This window comes from Trachypithecus francoisi, unplaced genomic scaffold, assembly GCF_009764315.1.
Source record: "Trachypithecus francoisi isolate TF-2019V2 unplaced genomic scaffold, Tfra_2.0 Contig01440, whole genome shotgun sequence".
NCBI lineage: Eukaryota > Metazoa > Chordata > Mammalia > Primates > Cercopithecidae > Trachypithecus > Trachypithecus francoisi.
In genome coordinates, this window is record NW_022681431.1 from 6,588,014 (window position 1) to 6,607,128 (window position 19,115).

The 19,115-nt window shown below is 41.7% G+C and overlaps 1 long non-coding RNA gene across 1 annotated transcript in view; it reads right to left on the minus strand.

Moving 5' to 3' along the window:
* Nucleotides 1–19,115, minus strand: part of LOC117092779 — an 87,586-nt gene that overhangs the window by 30,815 nt on the left and 37,656 nt on the right. The gene's annotated exons all lie outside the window — the stretch shown is intronic.

A 19,115-nucleotide genomic window follows, 5' to 3' on the forward strand; every position in this document is an offset into this window, starting at 1 on the left:
AGCTAGTTATGTCCTCAGTGGCCCTTCTTTTCCCTCATGAGCTTTGGACGTCTCCTCTACAGTCTTGTAACCTTTGCTCAGGGTGCTCCCTTTAAGAGCCTGCAGCTCAGCAGCTTGGTCACCAGCTCTCACTGCTGCCCGTGTTGCTACTCTTGCCTGGCTACCCCTCTGAGGGCACCAAAAGATCTACACTTTTCTGATCATCTTCATCACGTGTGGCTCTTCAAGTGACACAAGAGAGGTGCAGGTCCAGAAGTCAGCCTGGGCCCTGCAGTGAACTGAGCTCATTATTCGCTTGGACCCCTGCGGCAAGGTTTGAACAACTTTATAATGGGCAAACTGTTTCACCACATTTGCGTCCATTAAAGAAAAATCCAAGTTGGTATATATGTTTAAAACACACAAACTACTATACCTGCACTGTCCAATGTGGTAACCACAAGCCACATGTGGCTACTGAACATCTGAAAATTGATCCGACGAACTGGGCCACTCTGGGCATATCCAAGGAAAGCAGAGTTGAGATGTCAAGGGGAGTAAGCACTCAGGGCACATCACATGGCTCCAAGGATGTAATTCCCTGCAAGCTGGGCTGCTGAAACTGCCTGCTGTAACTGGAAACCAGTTTTATCTGACAGCTACTGAAACAACCTGCTACAACTCTAAGATTACTTTTACCCGCCACCGTAGTACTCTCACTGGTCAGGACTTGACAGCTTCCCAGAACTTGCCTGGTGCCAATGAACTTTTTTTCAAAACAACACACAGCATTTCTCCTTTCTATAAAATCTCCAACCCTCTCTTTGTTCTTCAGACAGAATGAGGACCACTGGTCTGTATATATGCCCTGAATTGCAATTCTTGCGTCCCAAGTAAAATGGTTTAAATTTAGAGATTCATCTCTATATTTTATTTGACTTCAGCAGATACTAAAATGTGGCTGGTGAGAAGTGATGTGCCGTGAAGTAAAATACACACTGAATTTTGTGCAAAATACAATTAAATATAATAATTAAATATACTTTATTTAAATGTATTTTTCTTGATGATATAAAATGTATCATTAAAATTAAACTGTTTCTTTTCATTTTATTTTACTTTTTTTTTTAGATGGAGTCTCACTGTCTCCAAGACTGGAGTGCAGTGGCGCAATCTTGGTTTACTGCAACCTCTGCCACATGGTTCAAATGATTCTCCTACCTCGGCCTCCTGAGTAGCTGGGATTACAGGCATGCAGCACCATGCCCACTAATTTTTGTATTTTCAGTAAAGAGGGGTTTCGTCATGTTGGCCAGGCTGGTCTTGAACTCCTGACCTCAGGTGATCTGCCTGCTTCGACCTCCAAGAGTTCTAGGATTATGGGCGTGAGCCACTGTGCTTGGCCCTATTTCTTTCTTTAATTCTTTTTATTTGTCTCAGTGTGACTAGTAGAAAGTGGCGGCTCATATTAAATTTCTATTATACTAGACAAGTCTGAAAAGCAAACATATTAACTATTTTAGAAATACTACAGTAATCAACAGCCTCAGTGCTGTGGAGACAGGTTTTTCTTGGAAGAGATTAGGGAATGTAATTATTCATGTTTTGAAAGAGTGCTTGCAGCCTTTTGTATTCACCTTTCATAATGGCTGTGTCATCGTATGATTGACCACTTGTTTAACTTTATTGAATAAATTCACACATAGATGATTTTCAATTGGCAAAAAAAGTTAAAAACCATGCATAGATAGGGTTTTCTGTTACAAAAGTAATGCACAATCATCACCAACGTACAAGTATTTGTCATATCCAATGTAGATTTACAATAATGGAGTAATATCTGGTTTACTGATTGGATTGTCTAACTCATTTTGTATACAATTCCCAGTTACTTGGTCACTATTTTATAAGCTGTTTTGGATACATACATAACTTTGTTTTAAAATGCCTAATTGCTCACTCAAGAATGAATTGCATTCAGTAGCCAGCCAGCTAAATGATTCCTACGAAATTTCTATTTGAAGAAAGCCAGTCTTCCTTGTGACATCAGAAAGACAAAGCTCCCACTAAAAAAGATTAATAAACACAACTCTTTTTAGCAATCAAAATGATACTATATTTGTTTGTCTGATCTTTAACACTTTGGCCTAGTACATTTTTATTTGTTCAATATGTGATCCAAGTAAACATAGCCATCTTACGCTTTATGATTTTTGAAGGTTCTTGACATACTCACCCAATCTAAAAACTGACCTCATATAGACATCTGGCTCATTGAAAACCACTTACAAACAAAAATAATACAGGCTGTCTTGGAATAGGCCAGCCAGAATATCACCACAGTTTGATCAGTTTTAGTTTTTTTTTTTTTCCCCAGAATACCTATTTTTAAAACTTCTTTTCAAAAATATGCCTGTATGTTGTTTAATTTTCTGTATTATTGGGATAAATAATTTTGGAGGGAAAAACCTACTATATTTTCATTAAATGGTGTAACAAGCTGTAAAGAGAGATCACAGTATTTATCAAGGTATGTGAATTCGTCAAATGAAGCTGCTATTGGCTTCTGCGTATTGTTTGTACAAACTGTGTCTTACTTCACTTTTATTTTAATATTTAATATTCTGGTATTTTTCTTTCCCATTTAAGAGTGTCCTGACCATCATCATCTTTTTAAATTCTTCTGTGTCATTTCGATTACCTATATATTCTTGCCATTCTTCACTTTCTTCCGTATCCTCATGAGTTTTAACCAGCAGTTTTTATTTGTTTGTTTTGGCTTTTCAAGTTTCTACTATGACATATAGGAGAGTCTGGGACATTTTCAGTTCTGCCAGTCTTATCCCTTTCAGTTTACAGTTTGAGTTTCCACTAGGCTGCTTCCTTCTTCTTATTTGAATTTTAACATGAACATAGATCTGAAGAAATATCCCAAATTCATCTGAGATTAAGGCATACAGAAGAGCAATTCAAATGCATTTAAATGGTTACAATGTTGCATTGCTGTATGAAGCTGCATTACTGTTTAATCAAATCTTCTGCTATACACCTTGACTAATTATGAATGACTGAGCTCAGGAGTTTTTATCACAGGATCATTTGTGCAGTAACTATTTTGTACATTGTTTCCTCTGGAACCACCAGACTTTGTTAAGACAAGATGAATTAAGATATTCTGAGATACAAGGCAATGTGCTAAGTTGTGTATGGCATATGACTTTTTTTTTGGAGACAGAGTCTCACTGTGTCACCCAGGCAAGAGTGCAGTGGCGTGAGATTTTGGCTCACTGCAATCTCCACCTCCTGGGTTCAAGCAATTCTCCTGCTGCAGTGTCCCTAGTAGTAGGGATTATAGGCACGTGTCACGTGTCACCATTCCAGGCTAATTTTTTTGTATTTTTAGTAGAGACGGAGTTTCATCATGTCAGCCAGGCTGGTCTCAAACTCCTGGCTTTAAGTGATCCATTCACCTTGGCCTCCCAAAGTGCTGGGATTACAGGCATGAGCCACCACGCCCCGCCATAAGGCACATAACTTTGCACACAGACTCACTCCCTGTTTGTAGTACTGGCATAGGTCTGTGCTCTACACACATGAGAAGCCTGAACAAGTCATTTCACTGATGTCCATTAACAAAGAAAAATATTGTATGGGACTTTTATTGTTTTAGACAGTGGATGATGGAGTCTACTGACAGGAGAGCTCTTCCGTTTTGAGCAGGTGTTGTTGAAAATAGAATCCTCTACTTAGCTTTGTACATGTCTGATGATAGGGAGAATTGTCCACAGACCAGTTTTGGTCTCCACGTGTTGTATACTAGCTTCTCTTCCACTATCCAGCCATACAGTGCCAGTACACAGGCCACGTCCTGATCACAATATGACCTGGCCCTGCACAATCACATCACTGCAGGGCAGGTCAGCATGGGGGCCACAGTATGGAATCTACTCCATACTGGGACAGCTTGGAGTAACTTAACCCTACACAACAGTGACTGTGAATCTCACAAATACATCCCACAAAACCCAGTTAACTGGATCCTTCATTTAACTTCCTCTTAGAGGGAGCCTCAAAACGCCTGTGATCTCCAAACACACTCAAGGCAAGAAGAAGGATGGAGGGAAGGCAGAAGTGGACAGAGACAGAGGTGTTGAACAATCATGCTTAAGATATCTCTAAAAAAATTGTTTGCATTTAAGAACATCAGACCATGTGAGCACATTGCTAAGCCCTTTCCTGGGGTCTTGGGAAAGGCCCATGCAACCGAAGGGCCCTGAAATAGAAGCTTTATCAGCTGCACAGCAAGTCAGCTTCTAATTTATTTCAACACCAAGCCAGGGTTCCAGGACATGGCCCCCATATCTCCATTCTCTTCTGTGTCAAGGTCTGTTCCATGCCCACCAACTGGGCTCCTCATCCAGATGTGGGCACTTGTGGCCTCCCCTTTATTCAAGAGTGTTCAGCAGAACTGGATGCCCTCTTATCAAGTCCTTCCTCATTCTCAGTTTCTCCCAGATGACCTGCTGCGTCCTCATGAAAACCTGTCTCCTCCTGAGACAAGACTTCCTCACCTGTACTCCCCACTTCTCGTTGTCTCGGTTCCTTGCTGTGAATTATAGAAGAAACTATCTTTGAGTGAGTAAAGAATATGAAAAGTTAAACAAGTTTTATTAGGCAAAAATCAAAGTGGCAGTGAATGGGAATCAAGAATATACACAAACTTTGTATGTTGACAGTGATAGAAAAACGTCCTAGTGTAGGATGCTATGCTAATTATAGCATGGATAACTTGGAACTGATTCCGGAAAGAGTATCAAAACATCAGAGTCGATGACGTAAGACAAACCCAGGAGAATTTTTAACCCAGTTGTGACTTACAAACCCAGAAGAATTTTTAGCTCAGTTTGGGTGTGGATGTGACAGCTGCCTTTCAACAACTGTTACGTGTACCTACAAGGACGGAGTGAATAAGGTAGCTGGGCGCAAAGCAATCTAAATTAAACCAACTAAGTCAAATTAAGTAAAAGATAATGAGAGCCAGATGTTGTGAAACTCCATTAGGCTATGGAAATCTCCCAGAAGAGATGCAAGTAACATCATTACTCAGAACCAAGAAAATAGTATTATCACTGAACGTGTTATGAGTAACTTCAGGATGCTTCTTCCAGGGAACTAACCGGAGGCCCACACATGTTTCCTGTTTCTCTGTGGTCCTTGTTTACCCAATGCGAAATTATGAGCACAAATTTCTTCATTAATATAATACTTAAAAACAAAGACTATTGCCTAAAGAGTTCAATCACTTAAAGCCCTACTTTTTGTTTTTTTAAAAAAAGTGTCATCTTATAGAATAACTGAATTTCCCATAAAAGCCAATTCATTTTGATGCTGTACAATGAAGCCTGTCAAACTGGAAAGAAAGAGACAAGAGCAGGGAAGACACGTTTCATCTAGAAAGCTTACTCTAATTAGTTAATAGCATTTGCTCGGGGCTGTGAGGGGAGAAGGGTTTTGAGGAAAATAATATCATGATGCATCAGTGATGTTTGCCACGGTGTGGGATAAGCCAGCAACAACTTGTCTGCCATTTGCAAAACTCTCTTAGACCAGAGCTAGAGGTCAGCTAACCACAGACTCATCAGAATCCAAGGGGCCCCAGGCAGCATAGACACAGCCCTGGAGCTGAGGCTTTCTGCTCCTCCCTTAAAAGATTCCACCAGCATCAAAGAAACTAGGAAGCCATGTTTAAGGGCCCACTCTCTTAGTCTGTGAAGGTCATGACTGTACCCTCTGGCTTTTGGGAATGCTCTTGGAGGCCACGTGGCACAACCGTGTCATTTTAATTATGAGGAAGCTGAGGCCAGAGAAGCTATTTCACCCATCTGTGGCCATAAGACAACTTAGAGGGAGACTCGGGACTAGAACCAAGGTCCCCTGGCTCCCAGACCTGTGACCTGAAGTTCTATGGGAACAGCTGGTCCCTTTCTCTCCTGTTCTGCAGCACTGCTCCCAGGTCCTGGGTAGCCATATGATACTAGTCTTAAAGCTGTGTGGGTACCTGTCAATCTCTGACCTGTTGTTGGCCACCAACTTCAAAGGTTGTATTCTTGCTTCCTTTTGGGGTCTGTGGTCAGTCTTGTCTTGTTCTTCAGGATCAGTGGCTCACTGGACACCTTAATTCAGGAGATAACAACAATGGTGGCTCCTGACATGAGCCATCAAAGCCCACGTGGGCTATAGTGTTCTTCATGATGTAAAAGCCATAAAACAAAACGTGCTTGACTGGGGTCTAGAGAGCCCTGAACAAGCCTCAATATTCCTTTCTGGTCTGTTGGTGACAAGAGCCAGCCAAGGGCAGATATGACTCAGACTCTGGTGTCAGGTACCTCCCAGGCTGACCTTGAACTTGCTCTGCCTGTTAGAGGCCCAGGGACAGCAAAGAGAAGCTTCCCCTGCCTTGCTCTGGGCATGATCACTTTGCAGAGGACAATCTAATCCCTTTCAACTTGACTTGTTTTCATTTGTGCTTTTTTTTTTCCCTCTTCCTATCAAGGCTCCTAAGGACATCTGACAGCCTGATGACAACCACTTTAAGGTTCATCAAGACCCAGACAAAACAGAATTTCACATCAGCAGAAAGCCGAGCAAATCCTGTCTTCTTTCCGGGACTGAAATGTTTAGTCACACACCCTTCTACATTTTCTTCTTGGTTTTGCTTACTTGTGTGCCATGGCCAGGGTCCAAGGCCAGGGAGATGCTCAGCAGGCTGCTCCAGTGGGAGGAGTTTGATGCTGCCCGGCTTTTCCCCTCTTGCAAGGACATACACCATTCCTGGTGCAAAGCTTCAGACATTGTTTTCTTAATACATGAAGTAGCTTTGGCTTGACTGCAAAGACAGTGTTGCTCTGGCAATAACTGGTATTGTACCAAATGAACATGAAACTCAATATAGCAGCATGGTCTTCTCCATCCTTGGACCATTTAAGCATAGTGTTCCATTATTGGAACACTAAACATGTGGGAGTTATTTATATCCTACTGCTCAAGGTCATCGCCAAGGTCTGATTGCAAAAATTCAAAAAATTGCAACCTCAGGCATAAATGGGTTAGAGCCTCTTACTTTCAGAGTACCTGAGCAAAACGGCAACTATTCTTCCAAGGCTTGCTGGATTTGCACGTATATACCTAGGCCTCTGTGAAGGGGTCTGTGTTACTGCGTCGTTATCCAATAGTCAAAAAGGATACATCCAGCTTCTCATGTAAAGCACTTATCATAGTATCTGGCACATGGTAAGCGTTCAGTACAGTATTCATATAATTATTATAACTTTTATTGCATAAGTAGCACCATGCTATAGTGTGCAGTACTATATGGCTTAGTCTTAATAAGAGCTGGCATACTATAGAAGTTTATAGCTATTAAATAATTTTCAATCATAGTTCCACTTAATCCTCAGAAAAATAGCTTAAACTGCACCTCTACATACAATTTTCTCCATTGATTCCCATCTATTCCTTCTCTGAACTACCACAGTGCTGAATTTGCCTCTGTTTGTTCCCTCTCCCCCACTTAACACACACAGCCCTGGGAACTACACCCTCTCCTCCTCTGCTCTGCTCTGGGTCCCAGGAAGTGGCATCCCCCAGGCTCCCCTGCTGGCTGGGAGGCACTAGCCGGAGATGAGAGATGTAGCAGTCAGGGTTGTCCAGGGAAACAAAACTAGTATGAAGAGATGTCTTAAAAGGAATTGGTTCATTTGATTATGGAGGCTGACAGGTCCCAAGATCTGCACAGTAAGTCAGCAAGCTGGAACCCCAGGAGAGCTGATCGTGAATTTCCAGGCTAAGGGCTGGCAGCTTAGAGACCCAGGAAGAGCCAATATCCCAGTTCAAGTCCAAAGGTATTAGAAATGTTGATGTTTCAGCTCAAAGGTCATCAGGCAGGAAGAATATTTTTTTACTTGGAGGAGGGTCCAACTTTTTGTTCTTTTCAGGCTTTTGACTGATTGGATGAGGCCTGCTCACATAAGGAAAGGCAACCTTCTAGGGCCGGTGCGGTGGCTCACGCCTGTAATCCAGCACTTTGGGAGGCCGACGTGGGCAGATCATGAGGTCAGGAGATTGAGACCATCCTGCCTAACACGGTGAAACCCCATCTCTACTAAAAAAATAAAAAATCAGCCAGGTGTGGGGGCGGGTGCCTGTAGTCCCAGCTACTCGGGAGGCTGAGGCAGGAGAATGGCATGAACCTGGGAGGTGGAGCTTGCAGCGAGCAGAGATCACGCCACTGTACTCCAGCCTGGGCAACAGAGCAAGACTCTGTCTCAAAAAAAAACAAAAGAGGGGGGGCAACCTTCTTTGTTCAGTTACCAATATAAATGTTAATTGCGTCCAAAAACACCCTCCCAGAAATACTGACAATAATGTTTAACCAAATATCTGGGCACCTTATGGCCCAATCAGGTTAGTGCATAAAATTAGTCATCACAGAGGGTAAAAATACCTCCTGGAAATACTCAGAATAATGTTTGACCAAATATCTGGGCACCTTATGACCCAATCAGGTTACTACATAAAATTAGTCATCACAGAGGGTAAAGGACAGAAAGGTCTCAGCATTTCTTTCCTTCTGCCTCCCTGCTTTGGGTGCAGCATCTCCGAAAGCGGCCGTGTTTCTCTAGGATGACAGATCCAGTGGAACAGCCCCCACTGCAGGCTCCAGCTCTATTTATTCATTTCCTACCATGGTAATAGTTCCCTTTCTTATTAATCTTTGGGCACCTGAGCAACCTTTGTTGATCTTTAACCCAGCACACACCTGAATGATCCCATCTTTCAAGCCTCTTCATTTGAATCTTTCGGGTGAATGTTTCCTCCTGAGACTCAGAGACACAGCAATATTCATCCTTCTCTCCATTTTAGAATTATAATAGAAATACATGTTTGTTGTGGAAACTTTCGAAAATAAAGAATACATTTTTAAAAATCAACCCAAATCCTACTAAAAGGAGGTCACCATTATTGACCCATTATCTCCTATTGGTGTGTGTGTGTGATGGAGGACCCTTATAGAAACAGCTTGCTGTTGTCGTCTGTCTCATTTCTTTAAACATTCTTCAAGAGCAATTTTTAATGGCTGCTTGTTATTCTATGATATTTATAACTCTCTTATGGCACTTGGATTATAAATTGTTTTGTGCCCCTAGAAGATACTCATAGAAGCCAATTTGCCATTCAGCTAGCTTCATACTTTGCACATTAATGTCATTTATGTAAAGCCACATCACTCACCACACCCTGTCAAAGACATTAAATGGTTTACAGAGATAAATAAAATATAGCAAGAGAACATACACTTAAAGTATATGAGAGTAAAAGAGAAAATAAGCATAAGCATAGTAAAATGAGATGAAGCCAAGACTGGGGTTAAAATCCACTAACGCATGCCAAGAATCTTATACTCTTATTAGAAGTTGGCCACAAACTTGGCTGTAAGTCCATTCAAAGAGGAAAACATCAGTAGTTACTCAATCAGAGTTTCCATAAAATAAAAACAATCCAGTTACTTGGGAGTAGTCTTGACAAATGGCATAACGTCGTCTTCAATATCCCTACTGCCAAGGCCAAGAGGGGATTTTTATGGAGTTGTTTCTTATAAAATCTGCCTATATAAGCCGAGGTTATTGTGCCAAACTGCAAGTCAGGAAAAGCAATTCTACCAGAGCCCTGGGGAGATGCATTCCTGGTATAGAGCTCTTCATCTGGCTTAAGCTAGGAGTGGAATTCAGAGACTGTAGACAAAAGGATGGTTTGCATATTCTTCAGGAAAATATCCAGGCTGGGTCTCTGTACAATATCTATAGATCTATACCTATTATATTAAGTAGCAGAGTTCTGGCTCCAGCAACATGGTTATTTGAACTAAACTGGACTCCATCCCTTCTAGAAACATTTAAAATACCACAGAAAATTAAAACACATAGTCAAAATCGAAAGAACAGATGAACAGTCTCTAGGTATCAGCAACAGCAAGAAAGATCTCAGGCAGAGGGATTAGGCTTACCAGCCACCTCTCATGGCCCAGGGAGACATGAAACCACAATACAGATCCAAAAGGGTGAGGTTTTAATATGTCAAGAGGGGAATGTGGTGTGATCTCAGGCCTCTGCAAAGTAGGGAACTGAGACTGGAAAGTTCTGTAGGCAGCTAAGTCCCTGGAAAGGACTAGAAAAGCTATTATTAGCCCATCACTGATTAGGGCTCTGATTGAAAGGTAAAACATCAGATAAACAAACAAACAAAAATTATCCTACAGAAATGAAATACCAGTTTCAAGACACTTGCAACTGTAGAGTCTTGATTTACCCAATCATCGCTGCCAAGTTCACATAAATACGGTTCCCAAACCAGTGAAACCCGCAGAACATTTGGCAAAAGAAAATGCAAAACAAATCTGCAGGGACATCTTCCCTGCCCGGGCTCCTGGGACACCCACAGGAACAGACGACTTCAGTTGAGGATGAGCTCACAGTAAAAAACATATAAACCACAAGACAAACAAAAAACTGAACCACATAAGGGAAGTCAGCAGATATAAAAATACAGAAAAAACAGCTGCTCCCCACCAAACTGAACTATTTGGGCTGTTGGGGATGTTGGAGGTGGTGGGATTCTCTTGCATCTTTGTAGATCTCAAGATCTCAGAGATCTTGGGCTGTTTAGGTGAAGATGGTGGCACAGGTTCAGGAAGAAAGAAGAAACTCCTCAAAAGCCCTTTATTTCAGAGTTTCCACTTTCACTATTTTAAAATAATGTTACAAAGTGAACTGAGCCATGAACCCAAGTCAGAAAGCTAGAGAGCCCTGAAGTTCTCACCAAATGTATGGACATAGGCAAGTTTCTTCACTTCCTCAGTCTAAACCACCTGTTTACCATCTATTTACCAACCCCAAAACGTAGGCAGTTACTAGACCCCTTCCAGAATCACAGAAAGCAGGGCAGATGGGGCTGTGCCGATTGACAAGAGATGAGCTCTGAGGTTCTGCAGTGAGCAGGTCTATGCAAATCTACCCCCAAATTCTGAGGAAGCTGGGAGGCCAAAGAAAAAGCTGACACATCCAGTTTCTTAGAAACTATTAAAAGGGGCCTACATAACAACTATGTTTAAATGATTAAAAATTCTGAGAGAGAATACAAACAAGGCTGACAGATCTAGTTTCTTAGAAACTATTAAAAGGGGCCTACATAACAACTATGTTTAAATGATTAAAAGTTCTGAGAGAGAATAGAAACAAGGGCCTACATAACAACTATGTTTAAATGATTAAAAGTTCTGAGAGAGAATACAAACAAGGGCCTACATAACAACTATGTTTAAATGATTAAAAATTCTGAGAGAGAATAGAAACAAGGCTGATAGATCCAGTTTCTTAGAAACTATTAAAAGGGGCCTACATAACAACTATGTTTAAATGATTAAAAGTTCTGAGAGAGAATACAAACAAGGCTGACAGATCTAGTTTCTTAGAAACTATTAAAAGGGGCCTACATAATAACTATGTTTAAATGATTAAAAGTTCTGAGAGAGAATAGAATCAATATGAAAAATCAGGCCAGTAAAGAAAGGAGAATCTGTACAGAATTAGAAATAGAAATATAGCTATTGAAGTTAAAAACTCAGAAGATAGGTTAAATGACAGACCTACATCCAATGAAAGAGAAGAAAGACCCGAGGAAATCTCCCAGAATTCAGTTCAAAGAGACAAAAGGATTCTAAGATACTAAACGACAGGGAGCTCAAGATCATATTTAACTTTACATTTACACAGCACTTATGTGGGCAGCCTCTGTCCTGTTCTTTACAAAGGTCGTCTAACTTAATCCTCTTGACAGTCCTCTTTTTCAAATGTAGCTGAGGTACAAAGAGTTTTATTGACTTACCAAAGACACACAGGTAACCTTGGAGGTGGCAGAGCTTGGGTTGGACGCCAATAATCCACCCTGACTACAGTGCAATGAGCCTCAGACACCCTACTGCTTCTGTGCTTCTCTCTCTGCTGCCCTAGCCACCTCCTCCTCTCCACAGGACCATTCCTATCAGCATATCATAATGCTCTTGTATTTCCCAACATTAAAAGAAATGCTTTCTTGACCTTATACCCTCTGTCAGCTACTAATCCCATTATTCTGCTGTTTATCACAACCTAAATTTATAAATTTTTACAAAGGCTGTCTTGACTTCCTTACCTACTATTTTCTCCTCAACTCACTCAATTTGTCATCTATCGTATAGCATACTATCTTAGAGAATCTCTCTCTCAGCTTCAAATTGATATATCTGATTGCCTATTGAATTCTAAATTTAACTTGTATAAAACTTAACTCTTGACCTCCACCTTCCCCATTATATAAATCCAAAAACATATGAAAGTAAATTATCTCCCCACAAGATGCTTATTTTTTATTTATTTTGAGACAGAGTCTAGCTCTGTTGCCGAGGCTGGAGTGCGGTGGTGCCATCTCAGCTCACTGCAACCTCTGCCTCCTGGGTTCAAGTGATTCTCCTGCTTCAGCCTCCTGAGTAGCTAGGACTACAGGCACCCACCACCACACTTGGCTAATTTCTGTATTTTTAGTAGAGATGGGTTTTTGTCATGTTGACCAGGCTGAGATGCTTATTGATAACAAAGATAAAATATTACTTTCCTGGCATAAATAACTTTAGTCAAGTAAAGTTAATCACCAATAATGTGACAAACAGATCTTCTATGACTCTTGATAAGATGCACTGGGAAGGACACAACATCACTCAGTGTTCCTCCCAAAAATATATAACCTGAGTTGAATAAAAAGAAACATCAGGCAAACCTAAATTGAAGAACATTTAAAACAAACGAATGGTCTATAGGATTTTTTACTTTTTATTTTTATTTTTTTGAGATAGAGTCTCACTCTGTCACCCAGGCTGAAGTATAGTGGCACGATCTTGGCTCACTGCAGCCTCCACCTGCCGGGTTCAAGTGATTCTCATGCCTCAGCCTCCTGAGTACCTAGGACTACAGGCATGCACCACCACACCCAGTTAATTATTTTTGTAGAGAAGGGGTTTCACCATGCTAATTTTTGTATTTTTAGTAGAGACAAGGTTTCACCATGGTGGCCAGGCTGGTCTCGAACTCCTAACCTCAAGTGATCTACCCACCTCAGCCTCCCAAAATATTGGGATTATAGGCATGAGCCACCATGCCTGGCCTTTATTCCAGTTTTACCTATACCTGATGCTCCACACCGATATGGGGCTGTAGTCCTGCGACATTTTCACAAACGCGATTTCATTCTGAGCCTCAAAGCCCTCCTACAAGAGGAAGGGTAAGAATTATCCTCTCCATTTGGTAGATGAGGTGATTTAGACTGAGGTGATGAGGAAACTTGCCTATGTCTGTATATTTGGTGAGAACTTCAGGGCTCTCTAGCTTTCTGACTTGGGCTCACGGCTCAGTTCATTTTGTAACATTATTTTAAAACAGTAAAAGTGGGAACTCCAACATAAAGGGTTTTCGAGGAGTTTCTTCTTTCTTCCTGAACCTGTGCCACCATCTTCACCTAAACAGCCCAAGATCTCTGAGGTCTTGAGATCTACAAAGATGCAAGAGAATCCCACCACCTCCAACATCCCCAATAGCCCAAACACCACCTTCTAGGTGGAGGTTACTGTGTCCCTTGTCACCGCTACCTTTCCAAGGACATCTTCATTATTCTTTCCTTGGTGCTCCGACACCTTTTTGCACAGGCCTTTACTGTAAAGTTTTCACTTTGTATTACAGTTGGTTCTTCGTATGGCTGTCTCTTTCAGCTAGAAATTGATTTCCTGGATGCTGAGTTCATATCATCTCCATGTCTTCTTCATCTGTCAGTGTCCTGGCACCCACACATTAGTAATTTGGAGAGAGTTTAATAAAGGGACTATTTACAAAGATGTGAGCTGGGATTAGGAAAATGAAAGCAATCATAGAGTGTTCTCCCTTCCCTTCTCTCACCTGCTCCTCAGCCTCACTGACCCTCACCTATTTACCAACCCCAAGACCTAGGCAGTTACTGGAACCCTTCCACAATCACAAAAAGCAGGGTGGATGGGGCTCTGCTAACCAACAGGAGATGAGCCCTGATGTTCTGCAGTGAGCAGGTCTATGCAAATCTATTCCTACAGTCCAAGGAAGCTAAGAGGCCAAAAAAAAAAAAAAAAAAAAAAAAAGGCTGACAAATCATTCTTAGATAGTAATATTTACTAGGAACTTACAGACAGAAGCCATGTTTGTGTGTCAGGTGGCAGTGAGACAAGATGGTGGATTCCTGTGCTATCAACCCTCAGACCCAGGGCTTATATACCATAGGGAAAGGGTGATTCAGAAGGGATGCATGGGACAACTGAAGTACAATAACATCAAGGTTGTCTCACCTAAGGGCAGGATTTACAGTGAGTCCCTGCTCTTACACAAGGAACAGATAAACTGGAAATCTCAGAAGATCCCCAGAACTGGGGTTAACCAGAAGTCAACAGGGTGGATTAACATCCAAGACAGAGTTACTTTGGCCCTCACACCTGTCTACAGGGTGCAGCCAGGCCATAAGATCCCCAGCGAGGAGCTCCTGTCTGCTGGCCCATCCTGACTGGAAACCAGAAGGCAAGAGAGTCATCAGTGGCGTCATCCCCCTTGGGTGCAGAGCAGGGAGAGGCAGAAATGGGACAGACGGAGAATGTGCCCACATCTTTGCATCCCAGCATGCAGCAGAATGTCACCCACATCATTGGTGCACAGAAATATTTTTAATTGCTGAATCTTAGCTATTGCTCATTGATATCCCTTAGAAATAAAGCTTTTTTTTTTCATTGCTACATATTTAGCACAGTTCAAACCAGAGAAATACCAGACATATTATCAAAGTTTCCAGCTTTGCACTGTCGTGATGAACTCAGATTTCTATACCAAAACATAAAGCTAACTGCTCTATTTAGGAATGTCACAGCCAAAATATAGACTACTGTATGATTATGAAGTTATAATTCTTTCCTACTTCATTCAAAGATCTTGTGTACACCTCAATATGAGAAAAATGTATTTTTGTTCTACTTTTCTTACTCAAATGCGAAGGCTCTTCAGCCTGTTTAATAATTAAAACAACATGAGACTTAAGAGTGAATGGCAAATATTGCAGCTAATGATAAATGTGGACGTGTGTGTTAGTTATGCCATCTCTGAAGAAACTGGCGAGTTGGCTTCCTGATTATGAACAGTGACAGCCAAAGTTCCAAAACAGACACTGCCGCTCCTCCAGGTTTCCATAGCTCTCTTTCCCCAGCAGTCAGATTCACTGCTTTTATTAATATCTCAGCAAGGTGATGAGTGTAACACAAAATCCTTGCTTCAAAGGCCACTCAGTATTCAATTTTCGAATTGATTCTTTTAATGAAACACCCTGAAAAGTCTGCATCATACACTCAAACTCCTTCAACATCTATGATTAATAAGCTGAGATTGTGGCTCCAATACTAACTCCCAGTGGTGACTAATTTGCTGAAAATTTATGGCTTTTGCTGTTAATCACACAGGGCAGCCGGCCTAGAAGAGGCATGGTTTGTGCAGGGGGTCCAGGTGTATTCATTGGTACTCCCTGCTTCTTTTCTCAAAAGTGTGCTGATTCGGTCAGTAAAATATATGGTAACTCTACGTAAGGCCCAGCCTCGGTCTCATCTTCAGGACTTTTGGAATACGGAGATGACAACACTTCTGCAGCAGTACCATCACTAACATCAGAGTTACAATATCCATGCTATCATTTGCCAATTCATTGCCATATTTTGTTAGTTTCCCGTGGATTCCATAACAGATGATCACAAACTTGTTGGCTGAACACAGCCGACATTTAATAATATTTGCTCACAGTTCTGAAAGCCAGAAGCCTAAAATCAAGGCATGGCCTTCCCGTAGAGGCTCTGGGGGAGAATCTATGCACTCCTCTTCTGGTGGCCACTGGGGTTCCTTGGCTTGCTGGAGTCTCATCTTAATCTCCATGTTCTAGGTCATGTTGCCACCGCCTCTTCGGTCTGTGTAACTTCCCTTTGCCTCAGCCTTATCAGGATATTTGTCAGTGTATTTAGATCCCACCTAGACGCTATAGCAGGGGTCCCCAACTCCTGGGCTGAGGACTCGTACTGGTCCATGGCCTGTTAGGAACCAGGCCGCACAGCAGGAGGTGAGAGCAGCAGACGAGCGAGCATGACCGCCTAAGCTCCACCGCCTGTTGGATCAGCAGCGACATTAGATTCTCCTAGGAGTGTGAAACCTATTGTGAACTGTCCATGCGAGGGATCGAGGTTATGTGTTCTTTATGAGACTCTAATGCCTGATCTGAGGTGGAACAGTTTCATCCCAAACCATCCCTTCATCTCCCTCCCCTGTCCAAGGAAAACTGTATTCCAGGAAACCAGTCTCTGTGCCAAAAAGGTTGGAGACCACTGCCCTACAGGATGATCTCCTCATCTCAAGATCCTTAGCTCAATCACACCAGCAAAGAGTATTTTTTTAAAAATATGATCACATTCATAGGTTCCAGGAATTAGGACACGGACGTACCTTTTTGGAGGCCACCCTTCCACCCACTACCCACATTAAAGACAAGCTTATGTTTCCTAGCCATATTTTCGAATGTATAAAATTTCTGTTTTACATTTTCAAAGATCCTGTGACTCACTTATACTTGACATAATTATACCTCAGATATTCCCAGTACAAATTAAAAACCAGTTCAGGACAGCCTCTCTGGCCCCTCTCTCAGGACTCTGCTTATTTTATTATTTTATTTTATTTTAGTTTAGTTTAGTTTAGTTTAGTTTTTAATTGAGACAAAGTCTTGCTCTGTTGCCCAGGCTGGAGGGCAGTGGTGCAATCTCAGATCAGTGCAGCCTCCACCTCCCAAGCGCAAGAGATTCTCCCACCTCAGCCTCCAGAGTAGCTGGGACCACATGTACACACCACTGCACCTGGCTAATTTTTGTATTTCTTTGTAGAGACAGAGTTTCGCTGTGTTGTCCAGGCTGGTCTCAAACTCCTGGCCTCAAGCAATCCGCCTACCTCGGGCTTTTGTGCTGGGATTATAAGTGTGAGCCACTGTGCCCAGTCTGAGAATGCTGCTTTCTATAATCCTCTTCACAGTAGATTAATTCTCTTCTTCTCATGAGTCCAATCCACGTAGAGAGTCCATCCATGGGACTAGGAAGAGGAAATGGAGTTATCTGCCTTGGACACAGAATTTAAGGGCATGCCAGAAATTTTAGTGTGTATGTGTGTCTATATGTATCTGTGTGTATATATATATACACACTGATAGGTATATATAGGTGTGTGTGTATATATATATACCTGAGTGTGTGTGTGTATGTGTGTGTGTACATAGCTGATGGGTATATATAGGTTTACATATAGCTTATAGGGGTGTGTGTGTGTATATAGTTGATAGTTATAGATGTGTGTACACACACACACATGCATATACTTATATAGAGAGAGCCTGTTTCCTTAAAATATATTTTCTATAAAATTCCAACCTATTCCTACATTGCCCTCCATCAACTTTCAGAGCTCTCAGGAGCCCCTTTTCTACAAATGTGGGAAGGATGCCCTTACCACGTGGGAGGGTGTGACATGAGTCTTAACTGGCCACGGAGGATAGCACCACCTGCACCTCCCACAGTGTGTTTTGGGAGAAGCATCTGCCCAACAGTGATTGTTCAGAGTGATTTTCAGAACAGGATAGAATGCCATGGCGGGTCTCCTTCCTGAGTCATGACTTCTACACATTTGCTGTTTAGGTCTGACGTCAAGCCGGAACAAAACTGTAGATTATGTGGCGACAAGCTGAATTTGTTATGGGATGTGTATATAATTCCACATATAAATGCTTACAAAAGAAAGAGAATTCCTTGCCTTGTCTTTCCTACTTCAAGCCCATATGTATGAGCTGGTGGTTATTTTCTATTTGTTAATAGCGTATTAATAAATCAAATCCATCTTATTTCAATTTTCGACTGGGTTTGTTTACTAGTTTTTAGTCTGAGCACATTCAAAGGATGTTGTTTTAAAATAATTGTAAAACTGTAGCCTTAGAGCTTGTAAGGAAAAATAATTTATCCTTTTGTCAAGCTCAATAAATATTGTTATAATGTGGTTTACTAAATAAAGCATTGGGTTAAGAACAAATGTACAGATACACTCAAAATCTTTCAGTTTTTACATTAAACTAGAAGGAGGGCTGGGTGTGGTGGCTCCCGCCTATAATCCCAGAACTTTGGGAGGCTGAGGCAGGAGGATTGCTTAAGGCCAAGAGCTTGAGACCAGCCTGGGCAACATAGTGAGAACCTATCTCTAAAAAGAAAATTTTTTAAAAATAAAAGCAGGGCATGGTAGTGCATGCCTGTAGTCTCAGCTACTCAGGAGGCTAGGGCAGGAGGATCACTTGAGCACAGGAGTTGGACATTACAGTGAGCTATGATTGTGCCACTGTGCTCCAACCTGGTAACAGAGCAAAAACTCTGTCTCTAAGAAAAAAGAAAAGAAAATCATCCATACTTATTGGCTTTTGTTTGCCATGTTTGCAGATAATTTAACTTTTAAATTATGTTTTGGAGAGGCTAGCTTTAAGAGTCTCATTATTTGAGCATACACAGTTGTGTAACAAAGAAAGTAACCTGGGAGTCTGTTGGAAAACTGGAGAACAGTCCAGTTTGAAACAGAAGAGAAAGAAAAGAGAAAGAAAAGAAAAAAGATAGAGACTAAGCCTGGAAAATATTAATTGAGAACACATCCATTCTAACGATAGCTATAAAACAGAAGGATTGTTTCTTTTTTTTTTTTTTTTGAGACGGAGTCTGGCTCTGTAGCCCAGGCTGGAGTGCGGTGGCCGGATCTCAGCTCACTGCAAGCTCCGCCTCCCGGGTTTACGCCATTCTCCTGCCTCCGCCTCCCAAGTAGCTGGGACTATAGGCGCCCGCCTCGTCGCCCGGCTAGTTTTTTGTATTCTTTAGTAGAGACGGGGTTCCACCGTATTAGCTAGGGTGGTCTCGATCTCCTGACCTTGTGATC